This window comes from Petromyzon marinus, chromosome 61, assembly GCF_048934315.1.
Source record: "Petromyzon marinus isolate PM22_M1 ecotype Great Lakes invasive population chromosome 61, UKy_Petmar_22M1.pri1.0, whole genome shotgun sequence".
In the NCBI taxonomy this organism is placed as follows: Eukaryota; Metazoa; Chordata; class Hyperoartia; order Petromyzontiformes; family Petromyzontidae; genus Petromyzon; species Petromyzon marinus.
The window spans coordinates 8245341-8265366 of record NC_133727.1 but is presented as its reverse complement, the minus strand read 5'-3'; the positions used below and the strand labels follow the sequence as shown (position 1 = coordinate 8265366).

Here is a 20026-nt window from a genome sequence, read left to right as displayed (position 1 = left end):
CTCACTAGACTCTCACCATCTGACACTGTTTTCGCCCGATGCACGAGCGTCTTAATAAGAGAGGATTTTTGAGCTGGATGATGATGTGATTCTGCATTCAGATAGGCATCAGTGTGCGTTTGCTTTCTGTAAACGCTGTGTGTTATTTTACCGTTTAGGCCATGTCCAAGCAAAATATCTAGGAATGGGAGTGTATTATTCACCTCCATTTCCATGGTGAACTGGATGGCCGGGTTTTGTGCATTGAGATGATTTAGAAAATCATTAAGTGTATCTTTACCATGTGGCCAGACAACCAAAGTGTCATCCACATACCTAAACCAAAAGGATGGTTTTAATGTGCTCGAGGCAAGTGCTCTTATTTCAAAATTTTCCATGTACAAATTTGCTATAGCAGGGGATAAAGGAGAACCCATTGCTGCTCCTTCCTTTTGTTTAAAGAAATCCCCTCTCCATAAGAAGTAAGTGTTATTTAAGCAATGGCCAGCAAGTTTCGGAATATCTTTTTGTAAACCGGTATTCTTTACTAGTGTATCAAGTAATTTAAGCGATTCGTCCACTGGAACCTTAGTGAATAGAGAAATCACATCAAAGCTTACCAGAATATCATCAGGAGTAAGTTTAATATCTTTAATCACATTCACAAGATGTTCTGAATTTTTTTTTTTTATGAATGAAGATGTCTTACCGATGTAGGGCTGTATTTGTTTGGTTATATATTTTGCTAATTGATATGTGGCAGAGCCAATTGTACTGACTATGGGTCGTAATGGGATGCCGATTTTATGAATCTTTGGTAGCCCATAGAGTCTAGGTGGTTTTGAGGCCCTTGGCTTAATTAGGTATTGCTCATTTTTAGGGATTAATGAATTTGCAATTATTGCAGTGGTCTTACGTTCTAAAGTATTAGTTGGATCTCGTTTAAACAGTGTCAGATGGTGAGAGTCTAGTGAGAGAGATTAAACACGTTAAAGACGCACTACGACAGAATGGCTACAATAATGCTCAAATTAACAGAGCACTGAATGCCAAATCACGATCGCAAAGCAATACTACTGAAAGCGACCAGATTGTTAAAACAATAAAAATTCCATATATCTCAGGAGTAACTGACAAATTAGCCCGCGTTTTGCAAAAGCAAAACATTACAGTAAGATTTGGTACAGTACACAAAATTCAAAAACTAGTATCTTGCACTAAAGACGCATTACCTAAACTATCAACAGAAGGTGTATATCGGATTAATTGTTCATGTGGCAGCTGCTACATTGGGCAGACGGGACGTAACATCAGCGTAAGACTAAAAGAACATCAGAGAAATATTAAATTATCTCAAACACAACTGTCGGCAGTGGCAGAACATGCTTGTCAACAAGGACACTCAATTGATTTTGACAATGTTGCAGTGGTGTGTAAAACTAATTATTACTGGCAAAGACTAATTAGAGAATCCATTGAAATTGAGAGGAACAAGAATAACTTTAATCGCTCTGACAGCTACCGGCTCAGTGCGGCCTGGAAGCGTATTATTAAATAATACACATTACATTTTGATTTAAAGAATTACTAATCTACAACTCATTACTAATCATAACCAATGACTGATTACTAATCGATTATATAATTACATTACCCCCCCCCCCTCCGCCTCTAATCACTGCACCTGATGAGTTAAGTGATGACGTCACTCTTCTGCTCTATATAAAACCGGGAGCAAGCGAGGGCTTTACCATTCTGGCGAATTGCCCGATGATGCTGGAAGTATTTACCAGCGAAACGTCGTACTCAAACTGTAAATGTGGATTAACTCTTCAACACACCGGTGGGCTGAAGTAGTGAATTATTTGTCTTTTGTCAACGTGACACTTTTCTTTGCTGATTGGCCGTGTCGGGTGGTGGAGGGTTACGACACATTTATAAATAAACGCGATCTAACCCAAAAACCTTTATTATGAATAATATTGGTCGCGAAAGCCTACGTGTTAAACTGAATAACAACAAAGACTCAACCACTTCAAGAGAGACCTTAAACATAATGAACACCGTGTGACCAGACAACAATCCACATTATAGATGCTGTTAGCTTGATTTTGCGTTTATTAAATGACTTTACATTACATTACTTGAAAATCAAGTCAGGAGTGCTAATCATTTCGTACTATTTTTGTATGTACGTAGGGGTTATTTGACCATACTTCGGTGCGGGTTGGTGAAGGGGGGGGGGCATAGATCAGGAGCATAGAAGGACAGGACAACAGTTCATTTTGCTGTACTGCGCTCTGCTGCCAGCCATTTTGGCGCAGAGCCTATACCACCTGTTATGCATATCCAGGCTCAACACGGCGTCGCTTCCACGGTCTGAGCTGGGTCACAGGGTGGCCTCTATATTGAAAACTAATTTTTTTAGTACTGCTTTTTGTATTTAGATTGTAGTCCTTGCCACGCACCTCTTTTTAGCATGGTTGGCTGTGTACGGTGCGAAATAAGTTCTACATGCATACATACCACAGTGACAAAATGCAAAACATAATAAAGTACAGCAATGAAGTTAATTGAAATCCGCGCAAAAACAACCGTGGTTTATGAAAAGTCGACAATATTTCACAAACATAAACAAGTGTTAGATATTAAATCGCATGTAGTGCAAGTTGGCTTGGGCAGATTATTTATAGACTGATCTTTGCACAGTTATACTTATAAAAACGTTACGTAAATATTAAACACATATAGGGTGACTGATGTCCTAAGCAGGTAAGTGAATATGTCAATCACAATTGCAAGTGAAATCATAAACAATCGAGAGATTAAGCATCAAATTGTGAATTAGATGGGAGGGTAACCTTTGTTGTAGATAATATTGGTCGCAAAAGCCTACGCGTTTTTTTTTAAACGTGTGGTATCTGATGGGCGTGTTCCGGTTGATTCTATCAATCGCCAGAACTGTTTTAACTTATCAATATTTACGGAGGACTCCTCACTGTGATCTTTTGTCATTTTAACAAAGCTTCAGTCTCATTATTGACATTGATGAGACACAGCATGAAACCACATCCGCAGGTTAAGCGCTATTGTTTTGGATTGCTCCTTCCCCTTCAAGCCAAATTGTATTGTGTTACGCAGTGAGTTGGTTAAACAATAGTTATTTCATTATTTCAGTGTGTGAGAGAGACGCTACTGTGGTGAGTGCTCATTTGAGTTTGCGTTGTCATCTCCCGGTGCTATCCCAGCTGCTGCTGCTGCTGTCGTCGCTCTTGCTTAGATTACGCAACACGATGTTTGTCTTTGTTTTGGTCTCCAGCTGAAAGCCGAAAGTGGGAAGATGCGTCGGCCCACTGGCAAAGTGGTCGGCATCATCAAGCGGAACTCGAGGCCGCTGTGCGGCATGCTCATGCCCAGCCCAATCAAGGAGGTGGGCTGATCTGCATGTGTGTGTGTACGTGTGGGGAGCGGTGATGTAGCGGTTAGCGCGCTGCGCTACGAATCCTGGGACCCGAGTTGGATTATATTTATCGCTCATAACCAATAAACAGCGGCAAATGTCTGAACCTGTCTTGGGCCCTTCCCTAGGTCGACTCAGCCATAAATGAGTCTCTGATGTGGCATGTAAACATCAGCGCTGTGGAGACAAAGTCCCACCCCGTCATTTGCCGTACCAGCTTGAATAGGTGTGTGCTGACGGCACTCGCCCAAACAGTTTGTTGAATGCCTTACTGGGGGCTCTTTGTGCGTGTTGCAGGCCACCCGCCACCTGTTCACGCCCGCGGACCGCCGCATGCCACGAGTGCGGGTGGAGACAAGACAAGCAGCGTCCCTGCAGGCCCACCGCATCGTGGTGGCCATCGATGGCTGGCTGCGACACTCCCGCTACCCGAACGTACGACTGCACCGTGACGCCCCGCACGCCGTGACACCTCACCCGTCCATCCCGTGGTCGGCATCGTCGGGCTCAGCTTTCTGTCACTTGACGCGCGGCCACGCGGCTCTGTATGCAATACAGCCGTCGAACCCAAAACACGAACGGTGACATGGTGAATCGGAAGTCAGGGTGGATGAGCTGGCACCACTGTAATTTTTTTGTTTGAAAGCATGGCAAACTCACCTGTGATTCAACCTAGGTTATTAAGATGTTGTAAGTTGATAGTCTCAGCCCAGTCACCAATAACTGCACCAAAAACGATATTAAATTTGGTCGTGCATTTCGATTGTTTAATTTCCATCTCTGAGAAAACTACTGCGTTTGACTGCCATGTGATGAACATTACTTTGATTGGCAGAGTGGTTGGAAAAGCACTGCCCCCCTACAATTTGGACCGCATTTAACTTCATTGGATCTTAGAAGTGGCTCTGTTATGTCTGCTCCTGTGAGTCGTCCTTGACCACGAAGGGTGGTATAGATTGCTTGTCTTGTGTGATACCATTAACACGAGAAAAAAAATTGGTGAAAAGCTAAATATATTGTTAAGATGTATTATTTGGGTTGCATCTTTGTTTAAACAGATGCCGGTTAATATTCTACATCATGAACGTTAGGTACAAGGTTGGCATTGTGGTTGTGCTTTTCATACCTATTTGCCACTGCACAACTGAGCGGCACCATGGCTGGCACGGTTTAGTAGGCTGCAGGTTGTTTATCCACTGCAAAAGCGGATCCATGCCATGGACGGTCAATGCTTTGAACAAGTCTAGGGACGTGCAGATGACGCTGTGGTGCCACGTCCCCGTGGTGTACCGACTGCCGTCACACAACGTGTCGCTAGCCCCGCCCCTGGCCCTGTTCGGCCCCCGGATAGATTTGGATGCCTTGTGGTGCCAGCATATCACGGTTTGGTTCTGGTTCGACACGGCAAAAAGCCAGTGGGTGACCGCAGACACCTCGAGAGATCTGCGCTGTCTGGGTTCCAATGTACCAGTGGAAAAGGGATACCGGTGACGATTGGCCACGTATGTGCATATGCATGTTGAACTTCTTCCGTACCATACGTAGACAACCGTGCTAATCGTCGGTGTGCTTGTGCAGGGCCATTTTGTGCCGCTCTCTGGGCGAATGTGGGGATAAGGAGACGGAGACAGAGGTGCTGCTGCTGGAGCACGACGTGCCACACCAGCCCTTCAGCCAGGCCGTACTTGCATGCCTGCCCCCTCCCACGTTCAGCATCACAGCAGAGGTACGCATGAGACGTGTGACGATATGTCAATTCATCGATTGAGTTCAATTCTTACGCCTGCGGTGTGTTGGTGCGTTTGGTCGTGCATGTGAGAATCCTTTACTTCAATGTTCTTTATTACAAGGCCCAGGGGCCACTGGTGGCCCCTGGTGGCCTTTGATGTGGCCCATGACGTGTGGCCCCCAACGTATAGGCCCCCGACAATAGACAAATGTGAAAACACCCCCCATCATCATCGTGCTGTCAAACCTCAATAGTTTCAAGATGTTTGGCCTGCGTAGAATACCTTCTGGAGGGCCTCTCTGGAGCTCTCCCTCCAGTCGAGGTCCTTCCGCTGCACTGGCATGAACGAGAAGCCACGGGGCTCTACACCTTTACCGCAGACCGTATATAGAAAAGCCGTCGACCTGAAAGAAAGTCGATGGCTCGGACACATCATTGTAAGAAGAGAGGAAATTCAGATCGGAGGAAGGAAGGCGACGGACTTATGGAAGCACCAGGGCGGAGACCCGAGAGGCAGGCCTCGAGAGATGCGGATCAAAGTGGTGAGCCAGGATGTGGAGGACTCTGCAGTAGCCGTGGAGATGGTCCAGTACAGAAATGAATGGAGCAAGGGGACTACAGACTTTTTTCCTATAACGCTGTACTTGCATTCCTGAAGAACACCGAATTGTGGAAAAATCGCATAATAAATAATATAGGGTAAAGCACAGTCCGCGATAACACGTGAGATGCGTACGCTGGCTTAACAAAGACTTTGGGTACGTGAGTAGCATCTAGAAGCATCCAGAAGCATCCCGCCTTGTGTGATGCTACACCGAGGCAACCGTACAACCGCTTATTCTGCCTCGCACAACGCAGTTCTGTTCACTCGATCGCCTTTTATCCAATTCGCATCCATGTTATGAAAAAAATGTGTTCCCTAATGCATTCATCGCATTATATCTAATTCACGATATGAAAACACGCAGAGTTATAGGAGAACGGACTGTACTTTCAAAATATTCAGTCGCCTATTGAGAAGATAGAACGCCATTAGAATGAAGTTGGTTTACCCATGTATGGCTCACCCTGTATTTTGTTTGTTGTAAGGCAGCGTTTTGTTGAACCTGGTGCTGTGTGTGTCCCGTACAAGGACCAGGCTGGCAGGGAGGACCTCCGTGCGTTGTCCATCTGCAGTGTGGATCCTCCAGGCTGCACAGACATCGACGATGCCCTACACTGCAAACCGCTCGACAATGGGAACACCGAGGTATTCATTTGGTGGTGGTAATCGTGGTCACGGTCGCGGTAATTCGTGCCTATTCCTTTCATGGTTTTGTCAATGCTAGTGGAGGTGACAAGGGGAGTTTAGTGGCACAATGATAAGTGCACTGCACATTTATCCTGTCAAGCTGGTTTAGTTCCAGTCATGGCTAACACCGGTACAGAGTGATATCTAAAAAAACTGCCCAAGTTCTCCTTTTCACCACCTGCATTGACCATCGTAATAAAGCAAGGTCAAATGACAATCGCGACCCATTACAGCATGGAGAAGCCCTCATCCTGCAGTGGATTGACAAAGGGGTGGACAATATTCCTGTTATTAAGTTTCCAAACATTGTTGCCTTAGTGCCCGTATTCTTGGTCTCTGCTCGGCTCAGGACTGACTTCAACACGGCTCGGTTCTGGCTTGATCTGCTCCGTTGCCTCCAAAGACGTATGAGTGGCTTAGCTGTGCCTTGGCTCAGGCTCAGCTCACGGAAATTCTGAGCGTGGCTGGGAGCATTCAGAGATGTACGAGGAGGCACAAGGGACACAGAGGCTCAGGGCTGGAACCATGCTTAGAGGCAGCTCGGGTTTTAAGCGTTGCTTTGATGTGGCTTATTGAGAATTAGAATCAGAATATTTATACTGGAGGAATCCGATGAGCTATAAAGCTAGTTTTCACATGTCCAGTAGAGGCGGGTAAGAACGTTACAACAACAAACAGTACAAAAACATAATAGTAGTGCAAAGTACAAGAAAGATAAACACATAACCCAAACGCAAACAAATACAACTAAACCATCCCCATCTTACCAGGCAAAGCCCACTGAGGTATTGATTTATTTTTGATTAGTGACCTGGCCACAACTGAATAGCTCAACAAAGTGGCCCATCATTTGGACATTTATAGCAGCCAAAATAATAGAAATAATCTCAATGCATGTTGCGCGAGAGCCAAGCCTGAGCCAAGCCATGGCTAAGACCCCACTGGCCTAAGTGTCCACGTCACTGGCTGAATGCCTGGTTCACAATGAATGCACCAGGTAGTAATGGGTGTGCATTTCATTTCACATTATTGTGCTTTGGTTGGAGTGGCTATGGTGGAGGTTATGCATGCATGTGGAGTGAGCGCCTTCCGACAGACGTCTAGTAGAAGGCTTCTTATTTATTAAAAGCACACAGGGCGATACACTTCGTAACGCGGCTACACCTAGGCTGTACAAGCACGCAGCCCATCTCCGTCCTGCGTAGCTACGCTGGCTGGTTGACGAGCGTAGCGGCGGAGACAGAGCTGCTCTTGCAGAAGAACCAGCCACGTGGTCGAAGACGAAGAGATGACGACGGTAGCGACGCAACCAGGACCCAGACCCCACGCTAACAGCCCCGAAGCTCTGATTCGGTGCTCTTTATATCTGCCTGGAGTGGCCAAGCTCCACCTCTGGCCACGCCCCCTTTCTAGAACCTTCTAGGCCCTTCGGGATGGTTCCCGGAGCTTCTCGACTGACTCCACCGTTGACCTTTACCCCAGATACGCTCCTTCATAATGAGGCATTATGTAATGCAGCTATAACCTTAATTACCCTTACAGGCCGGCAGGTATCACCCTGTCATTACACATCCATGCATGTGAGGGTGGTGACGGTGTATTAATGTGTGTTCTAGGTTGGGGTACACTACGCCGATGTGAGCTACTTTATCCGGCCGGGGAATGCCTTGGATGAGGAGGCATCTCTGCGTGGTACCACAGTTTACCTGTGTGAGAAGGTGAGATGTGGATTTCTTCTTGCCACAATATCAAGTGTTTTACGACCCGCCGATTTCATCCTTTCATTCTTAACTTTACGACATGATGTAAAATATTATGATGTAACGATCATCGCGGTACCAGTTTCCCCACAACTTTGTAATTGTATTTGACATTTTCACCACATTTTTTGTGTGCTTTTCAGTACTTCCCGTATGAATAACGATAACTTAAAAATGAATTAGAATAAAAAAATGTGCAACAACAATGCTAAATATCTCTCATGATGTTTTAAACAAGGTGATTTTTGTGGATTTCTTATCATATGATGTACCGTAACATCATGAGCGGCAGGCTATCGGCGCAGTGGTAACACTCGTGCCTTGCAGCAAGGAGACGCTGGGTTTGATTACTCAACTCTTGTGCCTTTTTGCTTGCAGTTTTGTTTGTTCTCCCCCCTGTTAGTGAATGGGTTTCCTCTGGATTCATCAGATTTCCTCTAAATAAAACCCATACAATCTTAACTGGCATTCGCGAAAACATCCCCTTGTTGAACAGTTACCTACAGGTGACTTAATCATGTGTGGGTTTGCTTGCAAAACACTCGTTGAGTTGGTGCATATGTATTTGCCAGATTGTGTTTATTGACAGAGAAGTGGTTGCGTTTATGTGTCTGTGCGCCTGCAGAGGATTGATATGGTGCCAGAGTTATTGAGCTCAAACCTGTGTTCCTTGAGATCCAACGTCGACCGGTGAGATGCACCAACAACTGTTAACTCGCGAGTGCGCACATTGCAACCCATACTCAGCAGCTAACGTGCGTTGTTGCCAGGTGCACATGTAATCCCATGATGCGTGGCACTGTTAAAGTGTCATTGTACAGATCCACACAAGCATGTGTACATACATAAGCAGCCAAACCAGGATGGCACAATGGTAACACGTGTCTCAGCAAGAATGGCCTAGGATTGATGCCCGACTTGGTTGCCTTTCCATGTAGATTTTGTATGTTCTCCCCCTATTTAGCATGGGTTGACTCCAGGTTATCAGGTTTCCTCTCATCGCTAACATAGACGTGTTATTACTACTATGATCCTTAACCAAGAAAAGCCTCACTGAATCTCATAACTTCGGGAGGGTACTGCAAAGCTTTTGTAGTCGAACAATGGTTACTACGTATATATTCCAGTTGAGTAATTTGTAACAACCCAAACCGGTATTTGGGCAAACATCCCGCTGCTGAAAGAATGACTCGACTACCAAAAACTTGGCAAGATCCTCCTGAAAAAAGAGTCTCGAGACTTTGCGAGGCTTTCCTGAGTGAACACCCTGCACCACAAGCGTCCTTCTGCAGTCACGAAAGCTTTAAATCAAAATGAATTTATGCATTTATTAACAGTGTTTATTTTAACATGATGTGTTTATAATGTTAGTATCTTTATGTATTAATATCCATTGTTTAAATATTATAAAGTACGTTTTTTGGGTGAACAAGGGAAACTTTCGATGCTATCGCAACGAATTAAGCTTTTAACACGTATTTCCTATACTCGCTTAATGACCAAATACTTTAATGCTCGTGTTCGTGGAACCAATTACCGTCTTTAAGAGGGGTTCTACTGTCTCTAGATTGCTGTTAACCTTCCTTCAATATCATCCTCCTCGCAAGGAATTCAGAGGTCGCCGGGTGGCTCAAATTTTAGTTTGAGGTCTTTTGGTTTAACTGGGTGAGAACTCAAGAGACCATAATAGTCTCATTTGCAAGGGTCACCTGGGTCACCCTATGACCCAGAGATTACAGCTGGACCCTGGCTTCAAAATCCAGCAGCCGCATTGAACATACTGTGTTATCAAGTGTAGGGAGTTGAAGGACTCGGCTCGTTTCCCAGCTACTCCACAGAAATAAGCAACAAAAAACCATCACGATAAATGTAGTACTGTATTTAATTTTAGATAAATCCCAGCACTGAAATGTTGAAATATCAGGTCGACTTATTGTGATGAACATTATGCTCAAAATGGGTGGGAATGTGCTACCCCCTACTGTGAAGCAGAGGTGTCTTGAAACGATGTCAGTATTGGCCTGAGCGAGCAGTTGCAGGGCTGCACCTTTTACCTTTATCTTGAGATGTAGCCGTATAGTTTCCACTCGCCCTTAGAGGCAGAACAACTCAAAAGCTGTGACGAACCACAGACAACGCTGGAAGGCAGCCAGGCACTGTGCCAGATGTAGATTAATCCACTTGCTGTACTGCCTTCTCCTGGCAAGCCAGGTTATGGAAACCTGAATGCCTACAGGAAGTGCGCTGAATAACGTTTTCTTTCCAATACACCACAACCCTTGCTGCTTCCCAAGCACTGAACTACAAGTCATGTGTGGGATAGTCACCTCACAAACGCCGGTGTGCCTGATTTTTTTGCGCAGAACATCGAGATCCAGGTGGACTCGGCTAAGGCGTTTGCCGAGTCCCTGGACCGGGCGGCGGTGCCGGGAGCGCCACCATACCTCAACACTCTGCTGCGCATCCTGGCCACGTGCTGCATGATGCAGGCCATCTACTTCTGCTCCGGCATGGAGCCCGACACCCACCACTACGGGCTCGCCACCGCCATCTACACCCACTTCACGTCGCCCATTCGACGGTGACGTGCTCTGGCGTCAGGCACACGCGTGAAATCGACCTTCGCGATTATTGAGGGGACTATGTTGTTGTCTTGGTGTGGTCTGGGACTGTGCTGCCTTTCCCAAGTTTAGGAATTTATTCATTAATTGATGTACTTATGCAATGTTAATTTGTCATTATGGCACACACTGATTAGCACGGTTGGCTACGTACGGTGCGAATGAAGTGCAACATACAACTTGTATATCTTTTTTCTATTATTTACTTTTAGTGATTTGTTTACCTTTCCTATTCTTAGCACTCCTATCATCTACCGACTGGACATCTGTCAAAAAGAGCTTTTATCGCGAATCGGATTTCTCCAGGATAAAGATTCAGATTTTGACTTATTTTTCTAAAAGGTCCTATAAACAGGAAGTTTGGCCAATTCCTTAAATGGTTGTTTGGCTTGTGTTGGAGAAAAACTAGAGGATCCGGAGAACACCAACGCCTACAAGGAGGGTGACAGTGTTCCACGTGCAGAATCAAGAATCCATTGCCGTGTTGCAGCGGCGGCCAAAATTGAATTGCAATTCTGCCATGGATTGCTAACGATTTTGTTGTGGATCTTAAATAAGAACACAGATATGAGCAGGCAGCAATTTGCGTTACATCTGATGACAAATAAAAAATCCTCAACAAAGAATTAAATTCATACATTAACAAAGATAATTTCTACAAGCAGATGATGCTAGAACGTGGTATGTCCAGAGTACAGTATTCTATCACAGCGTTAAATCCATCTGAGTCATTGTTTGCGTAGCTTTCTTGTGGATCGTGAAACCCGCTGAGATCCACCAGAATGAATCGCGGTGCTTGGTGGATTAATACCGCTGCTCCGTTGGCATCTCGTGGCCATACCGCAGCCTGTATCTACTGTAAATTTAATCTTCATATTAAATAGAGGCTACAACAAATGTGAATATTGTTGTTGTCTCCCTGTACCGTTACAGATACTCGGATGTGATTGTGCACCGGCTGCTGGCCGTGTGCGTGGGCGCCGACCCCACGTACCCGGCGCTCACCGACAAGCAGAAGCAGCAGCAGCTCTGCAACAACCTCAACTACCGCCACAAGATGGCGCAGTACGCCCAACGCTCGTCTGTAGCTTTCCACACGCAGGTGGGAGGCGGAAGTGTGGGCCACGTGGAGCTTGCACGGCGTGTGCTTAGGCACCTGATAATGCGTCCATTCGTCTCTTGAAAACCATTTTTAAGGTCACGAAAGCAGGCATCGTATTGTGCGTGTAGTAAGAATCAATTGTTTTCTATTCGCACGCTTACGTGTGGTGGTGCCATGGCTGTACTGGTTGGCTACACTTGACGTTGCTTTTCAGCATTCTTCTGTGTTTGATGAAAAACCTAGTCACTTGGCACATTTGCCCATGATGTGACAACTTTATTTGATTGGCTCTGTCAGGTGATGGAGGATTATAGTCAATACAATTGACATTGTACCTTCACGATTGAACTCAAAATAATCCCCATGACATGATGCCAATAGCACAACTGGAATAAATTAGCGGGGGGATGCGGAAAAATACCTTAAATTTTGTTCAATAATTATGGGCTTGGTAAGTGATGCGCGTGTGTCTGCTCTTTGCCACGTAGCGGTGATTAACGGCTGTTGTTGTTGTGGTCTCAGTTGTTCTTCAAGAGCAAGGGAGTGGTGAGCGAAGAGGGCTTCGTGCTGTTTGCGCGCAAGAACGCCGTGGTGGTGCTCATTCCCAAGTACGGCTTGGAGGGGACGGTTTTCTTTGACTCCAAAGATCTCAAGCTCAACGTTACCTTCGACGAGGAGGTAGGGCATGTGTTCACTTAACCGGGAGGCATTGGCATTTCCCGAACGGCTGAATTCTGCTTTAAACCCAGGACTGGCTTAATGCACTGGGACCCAAGCCCCCTGACCATCTCTCTACGATTTGGTTTCTATCAGACACACAGACACTTGGTTTAAGGTGGAAGAACGCAGTGAGATACGAAGCTCCGTTTTTTTTGCCATTTGGCAGTGTGGACTATTACAGAGGAAGTTACACCGGTGGATACATTAGAGTCGGATAGCTCACAGGGCTATACCAAAATAAACTGAAACTGAATTAAATGATGTAAATGCGTTTCAAATATAAAACGGTCACAATTAAATATGCTTTGGAAATAACTGCCATGACGGAGCCCGTATTGTCACGGAGAGGACATCACATTAAAATACAGTAAAATCCCTCAGATCCGGAAGAATTAGAGAGAAAATCTAATGCTTTCTGTAAACAATGAGAAACTCGAAGGGCAGAAAAGTACTTGTAGAATAAAAACAAATGAGGGAAATAGTAGTTGATGCAAAAAGTGATCTCTAGATGGCAAAAAGCACATTTGTGACCATTGGATCCGGTTCTTTCCAGCATGCCTTGCATGCCGCATTACATTGTCACTCTGCGTGGATAATGCACACAGCATAATTTGGACCAGAAGCTCAAAAGGGTCAACATTTGCAGCCATATTTTAGGTATGTTCTTAACTGCAATTGTGCACTCCATATAACCTAAGGAGGGTTGCATCTACTCCTTAATGATGGCCAAATAAGGCTTTAAAATTCCTTGGCTGGCCCGCACATCACGATCCCTCGGTTGGTTTGGTCATTGCAGCCATCGGCTTCTCATGCCTGGTTTTCAGCTCGCGGTGAGGTGGCCCAAGCGGTATTGCATTCGCTGTGTGTTGTGGAGGTTTGCGTTTCAAACTCGGTGGCCACTCCGGTTAATACTGTGGTGTGTATTAAGCGTAAAATATTTACAGGCTATCCGCTTTAACAGTGGACGTTGAAAGATCCTGTAACGTTATTCGTGTGCCAGCATCGTGGTCCAAGGTTGGCAAATTACATGCAAATTACTTATTTGGGGAGCACATATCAATCGTTCGCCTCCTTTTACAAAGACGTAGCAGTGACCTTGAATGCAAACGTTTTGAGAATCAGTGAGGCTTTTCTGAGTGACCCATGTAATAGTATAAATAATAACGTTGGGTTTACGTTAATCCGTGCTTGTGTGCAGGGCACTTGGCAGAGAGCAGTCAGCGGTAGTGTAGCGGTTAGCGCTCTGCGCTACGATCCCGGCGACTTGGGTTCGATTCCTTCGCACGGTCAACACCAGTGATGATTATCTGAACCGGTCCTGGGCCTCCCCTAGGTTGACTCGGAACTCAATTGAATGCCTGGTGCGGTGTGTAAACATCGCCACTGGGGAGACAAAGGCGGCCGGGCATGGCGCCGGCGACCCACCCCCTTGTGTGCCGTGCCGGCCTTCATCTGTGCTCCTCGCCAACAGCACTTGCCCCAACAGTCTGTTAAAGCTACATTGGAGATATGTCTTTGTGTTTTGTGTAGGGCCCCACGCTGCGCGTGGAGGGCAACGCGCTGAACATGTTCGACCGCGTGTGCGTGCGCGTGTCGCTGGATTCGTCCAACCTGCAGCACCAGCGGATCCGCATGCACCTCGTCCGCCCGGAGGTACTCACCGTGCGGCGCGACGCGCAACCTCGGAATACCACCGATTTGTATTGTGACCATGCTGCTGTTGCTGCTTGCTGCGCCAGCAGTAGTGCACAAAAACAAACGCTCGCCGCATCGGAACGTCAGCGGGCCGAAAATTAATGACACAAGCCACAGCATAGCGCTTGTTGCCATGCAACCCAAACTGTGGGACCGTATCGTAAACCCATAGAGACACAGAGATACATAGGAGATACAGAGAGACCCATTATGATTCCTAGAGATTCATAGAGACTCATACAGATACATAGCAGTGCATTAAAAACAAGCTACTGTACGATTGTGGCCATGCAACCCAAACTATGGACCACATTTTACACCACTGTAGTCTGCGCTCCTTCAATGGAGGGGGTGGCAAGATGACACAAACTCTCTCCTGAGGCTCTCCCGTGGCTATCAGACCCATCCATTGGCATTTAGCCCCTGAACGTAATACCCTTATAACACAGGAATAAAATATAAACTCCGGTCTTGGATGGAAAAAATATATGTATAGCTAGCATTTTGAGCTGCAGTCTGTTGTCCTATACCTCCTGTAACTGGCAAATTGGATATAACGCGATGATGAATGTATGAAGGAACGCATTTTTTGTATAACGCGGATCCAAACTGGATATAACTCGGTTGAATGAATGGAACTACGTCGCGCGAGTAGGAATAAGCGGTTGTAACGGCTGCCTCGGCGTGGCATCACACAAGGCGGGATGCTGCTGGATGCTTCTAGATGCTACCCACGTTCCTTAGTCTTTGTTCAGCCTGTGTTACGCATCTCACGCGTTATTGCGGACTGCGCTTTACCCCATATAATATATATTATTTATTATAACACGATTTTTCCAAAACGCGGTGTTCTTGAGGTACGCAACTACCGTATTATAGAACAGACTGTATATCCAACGACTATGGGACACTATCCCTACCTATATCAGTTGTGACTGTCCGTGTGTTTAAATCCAGCTTGAAAACGTCGTTATTAATTGGCTTTTCCTGGATTCTGATTGGTTATTACTGTGAGGGGAATCATTATGATTAGCTTTTATTGCATTTTGCATGCTGTGTAAAGTGTCAGTATCACTGTCATTATTGTTATTATCGGCTTTTACTTTATATCTATTGGCTTGTATCTATGCTTGAGTACTTTTTTAATGTCCAGTGCTTTTTTGAGATATTTCGATATGCAAGGTGCTGTATAAAATAGATTTTTATTATGGCCCTAGTTCATTGCACAAGAAGGGCCATTATCTGAAACGTGACCTATTTAAATGATCGTTTGGGGCTGTTGTTGATGAATGCGAGTTCTCAAGATACCAAGCTAAGTCAGGGTGTGGGTTGCCTTGGTAGATATCAGATTTCTTAACAAAACTCCATGAGTCTGTTCTGCATGGGTTTCCTCCGGGTTCTCTGGTTTCCTCCCATATCTAAAAATAAGCATGCATTGAAACTGGTATTAAGGTAGTTTACGTATCGCCATGGGCGGCAGGGTGGCACATTGGTAAACCCTTGCGTCTTGCAGCAAGAAAACTGGGTTTGATTCCCAACTAGAGTGTGTTACTGTGTGGAGTTGTCATCTTCTCTCCCCCTGTTCCTCAAAAGTCTTCAGACTTGGCGAAGTTTTTCAGTGTTAATAAGTGTAATAATAACGAATCACTTGTGTTGGAAATACTCGCATGTGTGTGTGGGAGAGCATTGGTGTAGTGGTTAGCATGCTGCCCTATGAACCCGGCAACCCAATTCCCACTCACCGCCAACACCAGTGAGGATTATCTGAACTGCTGTTTTGCCTACCCAAGGTCAACTCTTTCTTAAATGAGTACCTGGTGCAGTGGGTAAACATCAGCACTGGGGAGAGGTGTTGGCCACTTACCCCCTCGTGGGCCATGCCGCCTAACAGCAGCACAGTCTGTTAAAGGCTTATTTGGGTGACTATCTTCGTTGTACGTTTGTGCCATTTGTGTGTCCGCTGTCACATATTCCAGGCTACAACCCTGCGGAGTCCACCCCATGGGGCTCGCCTTTTCCTCGGCCTAAGAAACCCAGACAGCACTAGTGTATCGTGGATGCGGTGTCAACAAGATGTCGGAGGAGGTGCATGAGTGGGCACACACTCTGGGTTTTACATCTGCAGAGTTAATTAAGTGTACATTTTGCTCGCAAGCAGAGGTGAACAATTGAAAAAAAGCAGTGGCGGTTATGAGAAATGCTACCCTGAAGTAACAGACTGTTTGCACTCTGAACTTGCAATCCAGAGGTCACCGGTTCTTCGTTCTCCTGTCGCAGCGGTTCAAATGGTAGCGCAATTTTTTTTTAATTTAGAATTTTTACCTTGCCAACCAGTACAATCAGCCATTTAAGGTGTATACGCGTCAAGATGTATGAAAGGTTTAGGATATCTTATGCCCCACTTCTTTGCCAGCCAAGACACTGACCCCCTTGTGATGAAGGTGATTTCACAAAAATATTGGTTACTGAATCGGTGGTGTTTATTGACTAACGCAGCAGTGTCCAACCCACAAAGCACTGTGATCCATTCTGGTATATCTCAACATGTTCCGTGATCTACCAGCAATATATGACCAACAGTTACCCGGATGGATTTAACCGACTAATAGAACACTGTAGACATGCCAAGTGCTAGTGCGATCTATTGGTTTAAAATATATATTATTAATCCATTAAATCTTAGTCGAGGATTTTGTTTTGCCATCTGCTATAACAAGAATTGCTTTATATTAGAGGTGTTTAATCCTATTTGTCCCGAGATCCACAATAAAAAATATTTTGCGATCATCCACCCATGGATCGTGATTCACATATCGGCTACCACTGATCTAACAGTTGAAAACCAGTTTAACACGTAGGCTTTCGCGACCAATATCCATAACACAGGTTTTTTGGGTTAGATCGCGTAATAAATATTTAAATGTGTCGGTAAACCCGATTTAACCCATAAAACGTGTATTATAGTTGAAAACCTACAATTGTGCCAGGTTTGGCCTGTCGGAGTGGGCCATTAGGGTGGCCACTCGGAGGGCAAAGCTCTGGGGAATCCGAGCAAGAGCTTCGAAGTATGATTGTGCACGGTGACACCCGCAGGGGTCTCGTGATGGATGGCAAATGGAAGATTTTGTATCGCGAGAGGATTCCCTGCAAGGGATGTTAGGTTACTTATTCTTGTGAGGATGCCATTTACTGTATGAAGGGGCAGCGGTCAGCTGCATAGAACAGAGTATAAAATTCCCCGAGCTGTTGCTGTTTAAATCGTCGGTTTAACGGAGAATTTCACCTCAGGTTTTTTTACACAGCTGCCCCACCCCTCATCGGACTCTGTGCAATCACACAAGGAATGTTTTTGGAAAAAATGTCGGTGTCAGAAAATTTTAAGGTTTAATCGTTTACAAATGCGCATTTCGTTACAGCTTCTCTTGTCCTTTAGACGTGCAAAGATAATTTCTGACAAAATATTGACACGTTTTCAAATTGCTTCGTAAATGGTCGTAACTTTGCTCACGTATATACAGTACTTGGGCAATAATTCTGAGCTCCTGGAGTAGTGGTAAATATTAAGCGAGTTGATGTCTTTGCGACTTTGTGTAAATGTGTTTAACATTTTTTAGCTGAATCGTATATTTACAAGCATGTACACATGAGTTATACGCGTTTATATACAAAATTAAACCGATTTATTTTCCATGCATCTTCTTTTATTTTGGTTACTTTAAGTTACGTTTTCCACTGCTGGATGAAGATCTCGCCACGTGATGTTGGATGTCAGGTTTAGTTTGACCATACTTCACCATGCTGGTCACTGTTGGATGATAATAATGTCCACTTGCAATGCACCACCGCGCAGTATTCACTCGCCTTCGAATCGAGTCCTGCACCGCCATTTCACATGCAAATTTGATTCTCAATCCCTGGGCCAACTTGCTCCTGATTAGCATGCGATTTGCCACATTTCGATCTCGGAGGTGATTAAATGCGCCGGCTTCCAGGCTTGTTGAGCCGCTCGGAGCCCAATTAACGAAAATTGTTGCCAAAGCAAAAGCGTGAGCTCGAATGTTTGTCCGTGTTCTTTTCAAACCACCAGTCGAACGCCGGCCTCTGCCCACTCCGACCGTGCGGAGGCCCTGGCCGTCGGGGAGGCCCTCATGGTGCCTCACGGCAAGCGTGGGGCCCGGGTGGGCGCGTCGACGGTTGATCGCGTACAGGCGGTGCAACTCCCACAAATGAAACATCACACCTTGCTGATCTCGTGTCCAGGAGCATAAACGATCATCATGCAAACTCCAGTCATCCTCGCAGCAGCAGCTCTTGGCCATCGAACAAAGACGATCACCGCTTCCTTCCGATATTAGAAGCCACGAGCTATGAACGACTCGGAGGTTCGAGCAACCACAGCCGAGTGGGAAGGCAGCAGCAGCCCAGGCGGTGAGCCAGCTCCAAAATCCCCCAAGCACTGAAGTTCTCGATTTAGTTCATTGAAAAACACGACGGTAAGTGAAACAACGTAAATCTAAACCAATTTTGCTATTCACTTGAGGGGCCGTCCATAAATGACGTCATGCAATTTTTGACCTCTCGTCATTCGGCGTCACAAAAAGTCAGACCCCCCCTCAAAAATGACGTCACAAAGCTCTGCCCCCCCCCCCCCCCCAAAACCATATTTCCATTTTGAAAATAAACATGCTTCAACTATTGCCATTGTAGTGCGTGGTGCTGCACTGATGTTGTAGGAGTGTTATAACAATTAGTGTTATAACAATTCTATACTTAAAGTTGCGCATTTTGATGTGACGTCACATTTCTCAACCCCCCCCCCCTCCCCCTCGTCACACATCGTCACAAATGTCTGACCCCCCCCCCCCCCCCCCCGAGGTGCATGACCGCGTTACCGTGTTCATTCTGTGGTGAAGGGAAGAGGAAAAGGAAGAGGGAAAAGCATCCAGTGTCGCCGCACGCAGGCAACGTGTTTATCACACAGTGGTCAAAATATAAAAATACATATATATGTAGTGGGTTCCACGGAGACTGGAGACGTCTTTAGAGGCAACACGGTTCATTTGTAACTATGAACAGAACTCCCCTTAACTCCCACTATCTAGGGAGGTACAGCCTCTGGGCTAGCGTGCCCTCGCACTGATCAAACCTGGCTCTCAGCCCTCTGGCTATCTGTGCCCTAGGGGAGGCTAACTGACCCGACCCAGCCAAGGTATGGGTCCTGACCACTGGTCCGAGCTCGGCCCGGCCCTTACAAGGACGTCGGGCTCGAGGTCCCAGGGTCCTAGCTAGGGAGGCTACTCTGACCCGACCCAGCCAAGGTGCGGGTCCTGACCACTGGTCCGCGCTCGGCCCCGACCCTTATAAGGATGTCGGGTCCCAGGGTCCTAGCTAGGCTGGTCTTCTGTTCTTCGTCTTCGGAGCACTGCCCCGGGCTGTCCCAGAGGTGCCCCTTTAATACACCTCTCGGGGGCTCTCCGCCTCCGGTACCGCCCCCTCTCTAGAACCTTCCAGGGGGCTCTGGAAGAACCCCCCAACCCCTCACCTGGGGCCTGGCTCTCTCTGTCCTTCCCCAGCTCAGGGTGACACCCCCTATGGGCTTGTGCCCGCAACTGCAGGTAAGTATACCGACGGTATAGGATGTGCATTTATACTGGTAGGAACGAAGTTGT

General features: G+C 46.1%; 1 long non-coding RNA gene across 1 annotated transcript; it reads left to right on the top strand.

Moving 5' to 3' along the window:
- The first annotated feature begins 14196 nt into the window (after window positions 1-14196).
- On the top strand, window positions 14197-18049 carry LOC142906003 (uncharacterized). The gene is made up of 2 exons (XR_012930025.1): window positions 14197-14315; window positions 16334-18049. It is a non-coding gene; the product is annotated as an uncharacterized LOC142906003 (long non-coding RNA).
- The last annotated feature ends 1977 nt before the right edge of the window (window positions 18050-20026 follow it).